This window comes from Copadichromis virginalis, linkage group LG7, assembly GCF_057382275.1.
Source record: "Copadichromis virginalis isolate Kocher_CV1m ecotype Utaka linkage group LG7, C_Virginalis_male_GT1.1, whole genome shotgun sequence".
In the NCBI taxonomy this organism is placed as follows: domain Eukaryota; kingdom Metazoa; phylum Chordata; class Actinopteri; order Cichliformes; family Cichlidae; genus Copadichromis; species Copadichromis virginalis.
In genome coordinates this window covers 49,029,541-49,045,570 of record NC_140624.1, presented here as the reverse complement: position 1 = coordinate 49,045,570, position 16,030 = coordinate 49,029,541, and the positions used below count along the sequence as shown (strand labels likewise).

Genomic DNA, 16,030 nt, shown 5'->3' with positions numbered 1-16,030 from the left:
TGCTTCAGCTGCTCCTTACAACTTAAAGGATTTAAAGGATCTGCTAATTTCTCACTGTCAGATACAACAGGGCACCTTAAATGCCTTATAGAGTCCATGTGGGTTTGATTAGATTATGGCAGCACTTAATAGACCAACATCATACTAGGCAGAGGTGATTAGAAGCTACTAAACTATAGACAACATTGACTAGTTCCCCTTTTATTAAAAAAATTGAGTTAATTGTTTAATGGGAAGCACTTTACAGACAGCATTTAAGCTTTTTAAATTATGACAGTTCCACTTAAACTTGCATGCGTTTGAACTAGAGCTGGGCGATAGAACGATAACGATATGTATCGCGATATAACTTTTACTCGATAGAGAAATTAAGCTATCGCGATAGACCTCGCCGCTCTTGTCCTCTTTAAAAAAAAAAAAAAAAAAAAAAAAAAGGGTCAGCCAATCCAAATTAAGTAACGCAGAGCCGAACCAATCACAGCCGCAGCGTCACGTCGCGTGGCTTGTTACGTACAGCACAAGTGCCAAGCCACACGTGTGTTTGTTTGGGAAGCAGCCAGCGGGTAATGGAGGAAATTAGTGTGCGACTAGAAAAATCAACCGAGCGTAACCGAAGAGAAAACAGATGATGGTTGCAATGCCGGAGAGATTGTCGAACGGAAGAGCCAAAGAAGTTCCGTAGTGTGAAGGTATTTCGGCTATTTCAAGTCTGACAAAAAACAGAGTAGCGTGCACTGTAAATTGTGCCGAAAGCAAGTCTGGAAATACAATAAACTGGTGCATGCGTCACACTGTGCGCCACGTTATTGTTTCGGTGAAATGAATTTCTACAATACTGTTACTGTTAATTCTACTCTGCAGTGTTTAAATGCTTACATATACACACAGTTACTGTCCCTCCACACATACGACTCGGTTCTGCTTCTATGCCCCAGCTTTGTTTACTTTTTCCCACCGAGGCTTCTAGACTTCTGATTGGCCAACATTTCTGCACGGTTAGGAATCTAGCGCCACCTGCTGCTTTGGCATGTTCATAGCAGCGTTTTCCTTCATTTCTGCCTTTATGTGTGGACGGGATTATTTTTAAAACGAAAACGGAAAATCTCCGTTTTCAAAAATACCCGTGTACGTGTGGACGTAGCCTCAGTCTCTGACTGGAAGCGCTAATTCGTCATTCGGCTTTTGTCAGACTAAAGTAACTGTTAAAACTGTTTGAAAAGCTAAGCTATACAACAAGGAGAGATTGAGAATTTCCTTTTAGTTCTCAGTTTATTTGATATTGACAAAAGTTAGTCAGTTTTGTCTGTTCTTCTGTAAAACAAACTAAGATTTATTTTTAGAATTAATATTTTGTTTCTAAGTGGAATTGACAATTTAGTCTGTTTCGTTTGTTCTATTTTGAAACTTAAACACTTTAGCGGCTGCCTTTTGTGTAGTTTGCAATATTTGCCTTTATCTATCTGAAAAAGTCTCATGTTCCTTAAGTACATCTACCCTGTTGAACTTATTATGGGAAATAAATATTTAAATAAAAACAAGCTGCTGATTATTTCACATTTTACTTGTGAGCAACGGCACATTTAAATCTTACAAATATAGTTATTTGGCTTATATCGTGATAGATATCGTTATCGCCTGAAATGAAAAAAACATATCGTGATATGAAAAAATCTCATATCGCCCAGCTCTAGTTTGAACGTAAAGGCAAAATAACAAAGCGCAAACGACAACCCAGTTTTTGGAAAAACACAAAGCTCCCACTAGCACTGAGACTGCTCAGTTGCATATAGAGCCACCACAGACACTGACTAGATGGTCAGGACAACTGACTCACTCCTTCCACATCTGTGGGAAATCTTAACATACTATTTTTATATTTTTGTTAGGGCTTTAGCAAATCCCATTAAAACGTATCCGTTAAAAAAGGCCTGTTCTGTGATGACTACCTTTTCCGCCTTAACACAGCTCCCTACTCAACTATTAACAACCATTGCTGCTTTTACCATGTGTGCGCTCATGGCGTCAGAGCGAAAAAATGGTCCTTGAGCGACCTATTGTAGCAAGAACCAACACAAGAGCTAAAAGAGAGCAATCATTGGATTTCAGAATTTTCACATGGCTCAAAATAAATTGATTTGTTGTATAACGGGTGCATTTAGAAAAAAGTTACTCTTTAAGATAAAACACTTTATTGTGAGGCCCAATAAATATGGAGCTGATATATCGTACGATATTAGCTTTTAGACGATATTTCAATTTTGGCTTTTATAATGGGCGATAAATGAAAATTTTGAAAGTACATAAAAGACGAGAGAAACACCCTTCAACCATGCTATAAGTGTTGATATTAACACCACAAACGACAACCAGCGGCCCGTATACTGGATTTTCTTAATAATCAAATATCGTTATCGGTTTTAAAAATCCTGCATTTTGGGGGGTTTCGTTTATTTTTTCCAAATTTTTTAAATTAATGCATTGCAGTAGCGAAAACTGATTTGCTAAACGTTCATCGTAATGACTCAAAAAGGTGATATGTCACTGATATGTTGACAGCGTATCATAATAGCAGGTAAAATGTTATTTTAAAGAAAGGTTAACAGTGTTAACAGTGTGATAAAGCCACACATTTATCAGTTAATTTAATTTGTTAGGGTCAGCAAACACAGGATGCTACAGGCCCTGAGACAGCAGCCAAAGGGCAGCCAGGAAGCATAATTAACATTTGTACTGTCAGCTTACATGCACCCATATGCGTCTAAATTTACTGCACTGCACACACACACACAACAATCACAAAGATTACACAGCATAACATCCTAAAATACAATGTGCAGAGTTCCAGCAGCAACTTGTCTCAGACTTTTCGTGGTGTAGCTTCACCTGAAGGTCTCAACAAACAATAAAACCATGGGGTGTGAATATGCCACAGCGCATTAATCCCCTGAAAAGGATCAAGAATTACTTTGCATGAGCGTTGAAAGTTGCCTTGGTTCATTTTGGAAGGGTGCCCTCAAATACAACCTAGAAATATAAGTCGGGCTTGAAGAACGAAAAAAATTTGCATGCAGCTTAGAGTTTTGTTGCTGCACAGTTGAAGTTTTATCTGTTGGCAGTGTAGCAGATAACAACGCTGGCTCAAAACAGAAAGGCTTGTCCAACCTGACTGACCTTCTCAGTCCAATCACAGAAGATTTAACATACTGAAAGACAGAAAAAACACTGTATAGTAGTTTCCTTTTGCATAGTAAAACTCTAATGTAGAGATCCTGCATGTAGGGGCTGTGCATCGCTAATGTGGGATTGATTACTGATTGCTTGCACCTAAAGTTGCGATGTGCTTGTTGGTTCAACACTTAATCTAATGTGTTTCAACAACCACATGATTGTTTCTATTAAATCTGTTGCCATCATTGATGGTGCACATTGGAGGACTCTTGGCAACTTATCATGCAGAGTGATTGCATTTGTTTTTAGTCAAATGTCTCACCTACTGTTTTGGTATTTAATGCAATTTCTATTTCTCACTTCAGTAATCAGTTCAAACCTGGCATGACTTTTAACATGAAACAGTCCTTATTTTAGCACGGGACACTGTCATTGTATTTAGCTAAAAGTAACTGTGTGAAAGTGCAACCTCAGAGCTAACTCTTTCCCACCAATGTAGTCAGTGTTCAAACAATGTGATGATTTCCACCAAAAAAACAAAAAGAAAAAACTGGTGCCCAAAATCTGTCACCAGTGTGGCACCACAAAAAAGTGTTGAGTCCAAAGGTGGAATAATTCATCATTAACTATGGAAGGGTTTTTTTCCTACATTCAGCACCAGTTTAAATGACTGGATAGACCCAATAAGTGGGTGTGTTCAAATGTTTGACAGGTACCAACAAGCATGCAACTGGTTTTAGAAACTGATGAAGTGAAAGCTGGTTCTGAAAGACACCAAACGCTCCGCACTTGCACAGCTGCACCAATCCAAAGTTGGAAGAGATGTAATAGATGAAGTAATGAAGTAATCTCTTTTGTAACATATTTGTTACTAGTTTACAGCTTTGGGCACAAAAAAGGCACTAATAAATAACACAAAAGTGCTTCCAAATAATATTAGCACCAAATCATTATGGTGGATGACCACTGTTTGCTTTTGAAACAGTACCAGTGCTTAAGCATACTTTCTTTCTGGTTTGTAGAATGCCCTGAGCAACTTCAGGAACTTCAGCAGTCTTCCTGTGAATTTAGACTGCTTCAGCCTCTTCATGTAATCCCAGGCTTACTCAATGTTGTTGAGGTCTGGACTCTGGAGTGAGGTGGGGGTGGGGTGGAATGAGGTAAGTGTGCACTACCGTCTGTTGCAGAACTCCTTGTTCTTCTTGTTGCAGAAGATAGCTCGTTTATGCTCTGGCTGTATATTTGGGGAGCTGTAGGATATATTTGGGACTTGCTCAGATATCCCGACTGATTTCACAGTCTGGAGTTCTTGAATAGAAATACCAAAACAGAAAGTAGCAACCCCATATATTATACTCAAATTGGTGCTCCTGCTACTTTGGCAGTGTTGATAATTAAAACAATGACATTGATAGGTTTAAGCAACCTGAATCTGACAGATATTTATCTTGCCACTATATTACTGATGAGCATATCTGTCTCGTTACAACAGCTTGTGCGATAAGAGCAGTTAGTTGGACACTGACCTCATTCTTCTGTGCCTGTGATCAGAGCACAGAGCTTCCTTAAATGACGTGATCACATGATCCTACTCATTTGAGGAAGTCTGAATGTGCCGAGATGAAACATCGATCCCACCTGGCCGATCAATGAACCAGGCCTTTTCAGAGAAGATGTGAGGAATCAATAATGTTCAGTATGAACATTTTGTCATAACATTCATCAGACATCTGCTGGAATTGAATGAAAGGGATGGGGAAGGGTATGAAAGGCAACAGAAAAAGGGCTGAAAATACATCAGCAATGCCACCACGCAATGCTCTGCCTGTCGAGCATTAGCATATATTTGAACTTAAATATTCTCTGTCACATTTCTGTTCAGTTTTAGTTTTGGTTCTAAGAAGACAGTGTTTTTTTTAAATAACAGCGCGGTTTGACCAGCATTATTACTCAGTTTAGGAAAAACCAAAAAAAGAAAAAAAATACCATAATAGTCATGGCATTTATATCATGTTTCAAATGAATCAGCCAACTCTGCAGAGTCTAAAAGTCACAAACATCTTCCAGAACACCAGAAATCCACCACATTGTCATGAGATATGATCAGCTATCTGACTAATAACTAAAGGAGAAGTCACAAAGTCAATGTGTTTTCAGACCACACCCATCTTTAAACACGGCTATAATACTGACCTCAGCTACCCACCTGTACATGGTGCCATCATGCTGACAAAATCTGTCGTCAGGCACACAGACCTATAAACACATGCCAAAGTACCCAGGAGTGGCCTTTCTACTAGTTCTGGCTCTTTTGGGCTACATTTTGCAACGGAGCCCTAAACACCAAAGCCTGAAAACAACACCATAATCACCATTGTGGCTGATAAAAATGCTGGGTGTAAAATCTGAGAAGAGATCTGTTTCAGGAGGTGTATATATATATATATATATATATATATATATATATATATATATATATATATATATATATATATATATATATATATATATATATCTCAACCATAACCAGCTAAACAGCATCTCTCTGACCAAAGACATTCTTCAGCCTTACTTGGTTTGATTTGACCGGCAGCTGATAATGACTAATATCACGTAATGTCCGCCAACATAAGACTGAGATTCTCCTGCCTTCCTAAAGTCAGTTTTTTCCAAAGACCCCAGGAATATTTTCAGTCAGAGTCATGATAAATATTTCTATTTACATTTTCTCTCAAAATCTTCTGAATTTATTCTCTCTTCCATCTACACAACAGCTGTATAAAGGTTTTGACCTGCACTCTGAAACGTACCACTCCTCCATATTTGGCGAGTAAGATCAAAACATTCAACCTTGATTTCATCGGACCACAAGTTCCATTTCCTGTCATGGGAATTAACCACATGCTTGCAACATTAAAATGTGCCTTTTGGAGAAGAGAAATCTTCATGCCGCTGCCCCGCAGAGAGTTCAGAAGTGTGCAGAACACATGAATCTCTTGCTAACTGCATGTTGTGGACAGACTCTGCTATATAGTCCTTCAGATATTTTTAGCTTGCTGCTGGCCTCTTGGTAGTTTTTCCTTTTGAGCTTCCTCTTTAGAAGTGTCCATCATAGGAAGATGACCTGATCTACATGTGGTCCTCATGGTTCTATAATTCCTTCCATGACATCCATCTATGCTGTGTTTCAGAGAAAACCTTCATCTAATTTTTTACCTTTCCCCCCCCATCTGAAACGTTACTTTTTTAGCATGCAGGCTCTTTATGCTTATTAACTGCACTATTTTGACGTTGGAAAAATCAGCTTTTTCTAATCAGAATGAACACAAGCAACACTGGACCGTACATCAGCACAAGTCTCAAAAACAGCAGACAAAGCAGAAGTAGCCCATTTTTGCATAGACAAACAGCAGTCATTTGTGTCTAAACTTTAACTGCAATTGAGCAGAATGAATGAAAAGCAGTGAAGATTTTTGTGAACATCCAGCTCAGTAATCCTGGTTTGTGTCAGAGAGACTGCTAAATGCAGGTGCAGAGCCTTTCAGACGCTGCAATCCAGCAAGCTTTGCTGATCTGCCGCAGCCTGACCTTCACGAGTGTCACATTCAAAGGGCGTAAAAGAGAAACAACTCATCGCAGCAGGATCAGGCAACCCTTAAGGATTCTGGGTAACTGAGAAGATCATGTAGGCTAACCGCCATACCGTTAAGATGACTAAAGGGAAACCAAATGAAACACAAAGATATGTTTTTCTAGTGTCAGTTGATAAAGGTTTAGAAAATCGTTACTGCTCTTCAAACTGATTGCTATTGCAATACACTGCACGCAGTTACAATAGTATCACAATACAGCATGATATCTGTGTAACTAAAGAAGAGCAAACAACGTTAAAAAACTGCAAAAGCCCGAATTGTGATGTTATTCAGTGGCTTCTTCACATTTTCCCTCTGTGAGTTTTACTTCTAAACCGCAAGTTAGTTAACTTTTTTGCAAGCGGCACCGTATCAGTTATAATGCACCAACTCTGAACAATAAAACTGGAGGAACAAGTTTTTTTTATACAATTATTAATACTGGCCTGCACATTTATATTGAAATCGTGCTGAAAGAGGAAGCTCAAGAATACAACATCTGGTCCCAACTCGCCACACGGTCAAGACATTAAACAAAAGGAAGACACGCCACCTTTGTAATAAATGTCAGCAACGCCCCCCCAGTCCAGAGATTTTGATCTCTGGACCTCAAAGTATTTAAGTGACTGAAGCCTTCAAGCAAATCCTCACATCAAAAAGAGGAAAGTTGGAATTCTTTTAGCACGGCACCTAGTTGGAATGCTATGATGAGCCCAGAATAACTTTCTCTTTCAAAAAAACTAGAAGGAAAAAAAATCAAACAAACACATGCACATTTATAGCAAAAAGCTTGACCAAGAACAAGTAAACATAAACTGAACCACGAAAACAGTTTCAAATGCAGACCTCAATAAGAAGAATAAAAGAAAATATCAAGCATACTTTTTCTTCTTCCTGTTTTTACTTTCTAGTTTATGTCAGTCATGTATAATACAAGGTCAGACAGCGCCTGGATCAGCCTGTCTCTCTGACACGTTACCTGACATCACCCATCACCAGTCACTTGGCCTTTTCCATTTAACATCAGTGTACTTGCTGACCTCTATATAGACTTACTTTGCAAAGCAAGACATTCCCTTTGTCAATCAAAAGACATCCAACTTGCCAAATCCATGTCTCTCTAAAGCTGCATTTGAACCAAAAAAAAAAAAAAAAAAAAAGCAAAAGAAGAAGAAGAAGAAGAAGAAGAAGAAGAAGAAGCAGCAGCTGGCCATCATGGTACAAGTAACCTTGCACCAAGGGTAGCCTTTGTGCTTAGCAAAGGGCTCAGATTGTTCCTTCTGAACAGGAGGACGACTGCAGAGCACTCAGTAGTAACATTTGGTCCTTTTTTTTGCACAGATGATAATGACCGAGCAGATTAGGAAGGGACAAGCATTAATGGTTATCCGCTGTGAGGCTGCCGTCTTCAGGTTGTCATGGTGAAAACTAAACAATAAGAAAAAAAAAAATACAAGTCCACTTAATATGCAGCGCTGACACTCTTTTAAATCTCGTGAATTTGCGTTTTAATCACGAGCCTGAGAGATATTTATGTGACCTTCAAGGCTGAAAGCAGCAAAACAAGGGTCTGGTAAATCCCTCAGCTTGAGCCTGCTGGGTGTGAAGGTTAGATACCGAGATACCGAACACTCTTACACAGACACTTTCTTCATTCCTACAAACGAAGCCAAAACATAAATCCCAACTGATTCCTTCCTAACCTGTTACAGGTCTGTTTAAAGCTAAAAAGCACCAAAATATATATTTTTAAATAGCTATTAATAGAAATCAGAACCCGGGAGATCAAGTAGGACAGCAGATTAGAAGATAAGAAACAGAAGCAAGCAGACACAAACATGGCTCGAGTCCTCTGCCTTCTTTTAGTATAGTCACCTCACTTGGCTGCTCTCTCGTCTCTCTCTCTCGAGGCTGACAGAATTATCTTCTGCATCAGAGCTGAGGCTGGGCCAACGCTCAGCACAGAGGACTCCATTTCACACAGCCAGCCCCACAGTGGCCAAGGAGACACGCAGCCAATCATGCTGGAGAATCAGTGGTATGGCCATCCACCATTTTGTGCTCCTCAAGGTCTTTGACTGTCCTGCTCAGCTGAGTGGAGCTGCCTCTGCTTGCTCTGCTATCTTGTTACACAGATGGAAGTGTTTAACTTTAAGAGCGCAGACCTGAGCAAGCTGCTTCCCCTCCTGTCGGTTCCTCTGCACGCTGTCATTGCAGTCAGCGAGAAAAGCAGAAGTGAAAAGCGTGGTTTTGTGAACTGCAAAGATGGCCTCCTGCGAACCTGCCTTTTGCTGTTCTTCCGAGGGTGAAGACAAGAGCCCAGATCTGATTGTCGTGCATCTAAAACGTGGCTCCTTCGACCGCCCGGTCGAATACACTTTAGAGGCGATGTCGCGTCCTGAACCTTCTGCGAGCGACATCATACTTATATGGGCGACCTAACGTGGTCTAATCAAGATTTCCATGAAAGAGGTTAGAGCTTCTTTTCTACACTGAAAAGCATAAGAGAGGAAAACTTGGGGCAACCCTCAGCAACACGATTAAATATTCCATCCAAAAATGATTAAGTGCACAATTTAATTAATAGCCTCAGGCGTGATTATTTTTACAATTTTATATGGGAATAAGTAGATATTTTTGGTTTTCTCGAGAGGTTTCTTCCCTTGAGCTTAAAAGAGAAAAAAAAAAATCCTGACAAAAGATGTGGTGTACACAAGTAGGCTAGAGCAAAAAAAAAAAAGAAGTTGTTCTGCACACAACACATAAGTCAGACACATGAGCCTGAAGACATGCTTGAGTCAGATCTCTCCAAAGTGAAACATAAGGGTTCATGGGCTAAACAAACAAGAGTGGGGCAAGTGAAGGACAGATCTTGGAGAGAAACCAGGAAGTGTTTTTCCACAAGGACAATTAGGTCCAGGAAACCTTGCATTCCGTGCAGCCTTGAAGCCCATCTCTCCTAGGAAACCATTTCCTGACGTAAATCAATCCACTGCTGTCTCAGATAAATCGGCATCATCTCACAAAAATTGTCCATAAATGACCCCGAAGTTTTGCTCTTGAGGTACCAAACTTTACAATCGAGGGAAATGTTTAGTATAACTGAAATGCCTACTTACTGTCAGGAAAATTACCCTCAGCTGGAGGCTGAGGCTGGAGGCAACAGGAATTTTACTCCTGTTTTTCCATTTTACACATCAAAATGCCTTTTGGTTGTATTCTATTCGCCCAATTCACAAAAAAAGTAAGGAAAGGGGGGGAAAGGATTACATGAAAGGACTGCAAGATGCACTGAAGGGTTTCTTGTAAGTAGTGCTCAGTGGACAAATGCCAGAAAAGCTTGCAATGCTGACTTCCTTGTAAGCCTGACATGGCAGTTACTACAGTTACAAGGACTGGGTGAGGTTACAAGCTAGCCAGGATGGAGTGTTTCACAGTGACCATGAGAGGACACAGGAAGAAGCTGAAAAAAAAAAAAGGGGGGGGGGGGGGTGTCAGAAAAATTCAAAAGCCAGCTGCAGGAAACACTGCAAACAAACTCTGTGAAGGTTCAAAGTTTTTTAAGAAGAAAAGAAGGTAGGTTCCTCTCCAGACCTGCTAAACCAACCTCTTGAGTCAACTCAACAAGTTTGAGAAGGGAAAGATGAGACCCATCAATATTAACTTACCACTGAGACCTCCTTTCCAAGCTCTTAAATATTTAATCGTCCTTGGACAGTTCTGTTGCTTCGGAGGCTGAGCCACTGTGGATCCCATCTACAAGACCACTCCTGTTTCTGCTCAATGAAGGCCTTGTCTGGTGGCACCACACTGCCCAAGGAACGGGCGTCTCCAAAGAATTTTTCTCTCCTTTTTTTTTTTTCCTCCCCACCACAGGCAGCTCGAGACTGACAGAGCTGGTTCACTGTGTCTTAGCAGAGAACAGCACAAATCCTGAATTTAGGCTGGAAACCTGAGGACGCCGTGTAGACTGCTTAATTTATCCCACCAGACGAGCTGTCTCTTCAGCACGGCCACTTTAGACCTTGAATTTCAACAAAACGAGTCCCTCACACGCCTAAAATATGCACCCTGAAAAGATCAGCAGATCTAGATAAAGGTAGGGCACAACTGCAAGCTTCACTGAGCTACACAAGCATTTTTTTCTCTTCCTCGGGACACAGTTGAATTGTTGATGTTCTGATGGAAAGCAGAGAGGAGGAACCAGTTTTGCAGCAGTATAACGTCGCAACTGACAACAGAAACTGGAATGACACCTCTAAGAAGCTACTTCCTTGTTCCACTTAAACCCTGACATGATATTGCCTTTTAGTTCTTCAAATATACCCGCTACAGTTAAACAGCATTAAATTATTCAGATGGGCAGAGCAGGTTTGGGCATATTGTAAAAGCATGCATGTGTTTGGTGGCTACTTATGAAGGCAGGAAGGTCAGGAGAAAATAGTGAGGGTTTTTTTCCCCCCTTGCAGCTGTGCTGTGATGACTGTGGTGTTTTGGATCTACACTTGCAGCCTGGCCCTGCTGCTACACTTGCATCTTGTGAGCCATGCATCACGTCAAGAAAGCACTCACTGGAGCATTTCAATTTGCTTTTGTGCGTCTCCTTAGCCTTCTTCAGTGCCCCAGGTAGAGAAGAATGGAGACGTGCATCACCCAGTGTGAGTGAGTGAGTGAGAGATGGAGGGAGGGGAGGGAAGGACAGAGAGAGAGAGCAGCTGTATGCATGTATGTGTGTTTGTGTGTGTAGAGGGGGGTGATGAGCTTCATGACCACTTCCTCCGAGCGTTCAAACCATCACAGAAGTCTCTCTTGTTTGATCCTCCGTCCTCTCTGTCAAGCTTTTCTAACATAATCCTGAAATACCTTGCAAACAAATCCAGTTATGTAATTCCTCCCCCCGCCACCTTAAAGCTGAGCTATGGTAACACTGAGTATTAAAATTTTCTTTCTATGCCGCGCTAAAATTCAAACAGTTTAATACGAGCGTGCGCTACATGCAAATATTCAGTCAGACAGAAAGTGGTCCATCAAAAAAATAAAATAAAACCCAAAACACTACTGTCTGCTGCACCACATCACAAGTGAGAGGGGGACCCGATCAGAGATGATCTTGATCTGCTTTTCAGACCATTTATTACTAAACAAACAACAGCACTGCCCAACTGCCATTCTCCACTTCAAACTTAATGCAAATTAAGGCAACATTCGCTGGAATTACTACAGGTCCTGGAGGTGTAGTCTCTTTAGAACAAACAGTAATCGAGCAGTGGAGGTCACAGTGTCACGGCGTTTGGTCGGGACTTTCAGAATAAAACAGGAAGAGTGAGACAACAGGAAGAAGGGAATGCGCATTGGGACATTCAGCGATAGCCTTTCAGTCCAACATGATGGTGCACATCTGCTCGTGTCATCACATGACTTCAGTTAAATCTTAGAAGATCATTCAGAAACATGCAGCTCAAAGACCCAACACATGTGCTCCCACACAGCCCTGCCCCAAGGTTTTCTGTACGTCACTGGTGATGATTACACCAGCAGAGAAATGCTTTTGTAGACACGAAGCGAGCAGAAGAGTGAAACACTAAACAGAGCAGCAGAAAAGTCCAAGATCAAATTTGAGTAGAGCATTCTGGCTCTGTGAAATTCTTAGTTTAGTCTCAGAAATACAAGCAGGAAAGGGGCACAAGATGTTTCCTCTTATTTACAGTCTAAATTCCAAGCCTATTTTGTTTACCAGCACACTAGTTTCCACTTACAAAATACATATTTCCCAAGGAAAGATTGATTTTCTTATGGGCGTTACAGATAGTTGCCTTCCAGGCTATGTAAAAATACAGGAGCCACTTTAAGGACCCTGCGTTGTTCAGTTTTTAATTCATATGTGTGGCACATATATATGTTACTGCCACACATGAGTGTCATTTGCCGAATTATAACAAAGAAATTCCTACAGGGAACTTCAGGGGCCCTCACGCAGTCCAGGGGGCTTTGGTATATGACTATAGGTCACCCGCCAGCGTAGTACGAATAGGCCACGAATGTGCTGGAGACTTGTGAAAGTTATTACAGGAACTGCAAGTGCAAAGAGAAGCACACTCTGAGCGGGAACAAAACACTGCGATCACGGGGGCTTGTTTCTGCAGAACATCCACCATCCACCTGACTGCATCCATTGCATTGCAGCGATGCAAATGTGTCGCCGCAGCAGATTCCTGCCCGTCTCTGTCCTCTATTGGCTCCTCCTCGAGAACCTGTTTGCCCTGCCACGCCGGGGAGAAGGAGCCTCGCCACCATTTTGATTGCTCCTCTCAGCCCCGGCATTGTCGCAGCACAGTGTGTCAAGCTCACAGTCTCCTTGTCAGCAAGATTTCACACAGTGGCCAGGGGAACTGCAGAGCGTAGCACAACCTCACACACTCCCTCTCTCTCCTTCTCTGTCACACACACACACACACACACACACAGAACGTCTACCCACACACAGACAAACACACTACAGCTTTCAAGCCCCCCACCCCCACACTCTCCTGCCAGGCTGGTCAACAGACACCTTTTGGATATAATGTGTGAAAAGTCACCCAAAGCTTGCAGAGCGAACGCGGAGCGCATTGCAACCGAGAGGCTGTTAATAAATGACCAACAACCTCAATCGCAAGTCTAAAATAAGTTTTCCAAAAGGACCCAGAATCTCAAATAAGTCCCAAATAAGTCTGTAGAGCCTTACAGTAACGTGCACAGTGGAGGCTCCTGCTTCCTTTGCAAATTATGGGGAAGCCATAAGGGAGCAAAATTTAAAGCACATTCATGACAGTATCTGAACCCTCGTCTGACCAGAGCACGGAGTAAAAAAAGAAGAAGAAAAAAAAGAATCATCTTGAGAACTTCCTTTAAGAAACTGTTTGCGACAGTCATTACTTCACCCTCACACACTCAACCAGAAGAGAGAGAAGAGAGCGAGAGAGCATGTGTGAGTGTGTGTGTGTGTATGTGTGTGTGTGTGTGTTGACTCCACTTTTTGTTGAACATTAACTACTTGCATGGTCAAAACACTGCATTATTGAGCCTTAGGATTCCTGTCTCATCCATGTGCTCCCCCCCAGCCAATCACAAGCGCACACTTTCCAGAAGCCTCAGCAGTACATCTCTAGCAAAAATAAAGAAATATTTGAAAAGCAAGTTTTTCAAATCAAGATGACTTAAACAAGCAAGACAGGGGTTAAAAATGAAGAAGTTAACCTCGAAAGGCCCCCCACACACACAAACACACACACTGGAGGATCTAACCTCACTTTTTAGAGTTCTTCTGCTTCCTCTTAGACTAAAACTTCCGAGCTGAAAACGAAGCAGAAGAGGAGGAAGAAGAGGATGTGGCCGAGCTTTTCTTTTTTTAACCCCCCCCCCCCCCTTCTCTCTCTTTCTTTCTTTTTCTAAACACAACCTTTGTTCTGGCGTGAGGTGGGGGGGAGGTGGGGGGGAGATCCTGCCTATCTGACTCCAGGGCTCTCCTTGGATACTCATCTGCCTTCCTCCATTTTATGGTGAAGCCCTCACTAGTGTGACATACCTGACTTGAGACCAGTGACAGCAAATAGACATCCAAAACAGTGCAAGGGCACATGCGGGTTAAGAGTGTAGCAAGAAGCACCCAAGAAGAAAAGCAAAAGGAGGACCAAAAAAACCCGTTTGAATTAAAAAAAAACATCTAAAAAGAAAGAGCAGAAGAAGAAGCCACACTGCGCTTTTAAATTGATTTCACGACCAGCAAGACGTGTAGTAGCTCCAGCACTGTGGACTCAAAAATCGCCACCACGTTAAGGTTTCCTTTTTAAAAATTGAGAGAAGCAAGGGGAGGTGGAGAGCGCATATAGCCTCCACACAGTGGACATGGCTTTTCATGGTGTGTGTGTGTGTGTGTGTGAGAGAGACTGGACCAGCGGCTATGCCAGCTCCACTGTGTCGCTAATGGAGGCTGGTTGGTAAAGGAGAGCAATCCGTGCAATGGCTTCTCCATGAAGCTAACGCGCAACAACACGCACGGCCGAAGAGAGGGGGGGGGGTGCACAGCCGGGGCCAATAATTCCCCTGACCAGACATGTCAGAATAACAAAACACTGGCGCTCCGGTGCTGCCGAAACACGCAGGCGAGCCTCTTTACACCGCCGCGTCCATTTCCTTGTGTCACTTTGACAACAAACCGAAAGGCGACATAGCGAGGAAGCGCTAGGCTGGTTAGGATATTAACTGGGAAGCGAGAAGACCCACTTGACTTTGGCTGCACGGGTGCCAGCAAGAGCGACCACCCGATTAAAAAAGAGAGAGAGAGGAGAAAATCTCGCCCCGACTTCCTTCTCAGTGGTAGCATGGACCTCGACTACAAAAAAATGGGGGAGAAACGAGGGGAGATCAGCTCTTTCCAGGTCATTCACGAGGCGCTCTCCAAATTATATCCCATGATCTACCATACCGACGTTCTCGCAGACCTTGAAAGCTCAGCCGAAATCTTGACGAAACTGGAAATATAGAGCAAGAGCACACACAAAAAAACTCACTGGTACAATCTTCTCCTCAAGCGATCCTCCCAAAAGTTGTCCTCCGTATTTCATGCGTGCGCTCGGTCGGTCTAGTGGATGATCGCCATCTTTCCTGCTTCTCCTTTGCTGCAGCTGCAGATGACCTGAGATCCGTCTGTCTCTGAATAATGAGCAACCACACAGACAAGGAAGACAATCTGCAAAGCAGGCTACACAAAGAAGTTTGGGAGACTAGCAAGCACCAGAGGGTGCACAAGAGTTTACGATGAGACGAGGGAGCATCAGCAGGATGGACAACGTCTGTGCCTGAGAAGCTCATCCTTCATCTAGACTGAAGTCAGATAGTCTGCAAAGCCTTATCAAGCGACGCAGACCACCACCAGATACATGCGGCCACCGTCAATTTTATATAGGGTTGCATACCATGTCTGCAACGTCATGAGGTTATCTGCAGTTCACTTTGGTGGTGATGCTGCTTCCCAAGTCAACCAAACACACAGATAGACACATAGATACACAGATTCACTATACACACCCCGATATTAAAAGATAGATATAATTTAAACTGTATATTTTTACACATCCCAATATATATAAAATATAGAATATAAAAAAATCTCCCAGTGACTGACAAACAAAATGTTTATTGTTTTCATCCAAATAATAAAAAATCAAGAATTCAAAGTATTCTATTTAAAT

General features: G+C 42.0%; 1 protein-coding gene across 1 annotated transcript in view; it reads right to left on the bottom strand.

The window, feature by feature from the left end:
* Nucleotides 1-15,634, bottom strand: part of znf462 (zinc finger protein 462) — a 57,396-nt gene extending 41,762 nt beyond the window's left edge. The window contains exon 1 of the mRNA XM_085463880.1: nucleotides 15,350-15,634. The gene's annotated coding sequence lies outside the window, so the exon portion shown is untranslated. The remainder of the gene's footprint in view (nucleotides 1-15,349) is intronic.
* Between the last annotated feature and the right edge of the window lie 396 nt (nucleotides 15,635-16,030).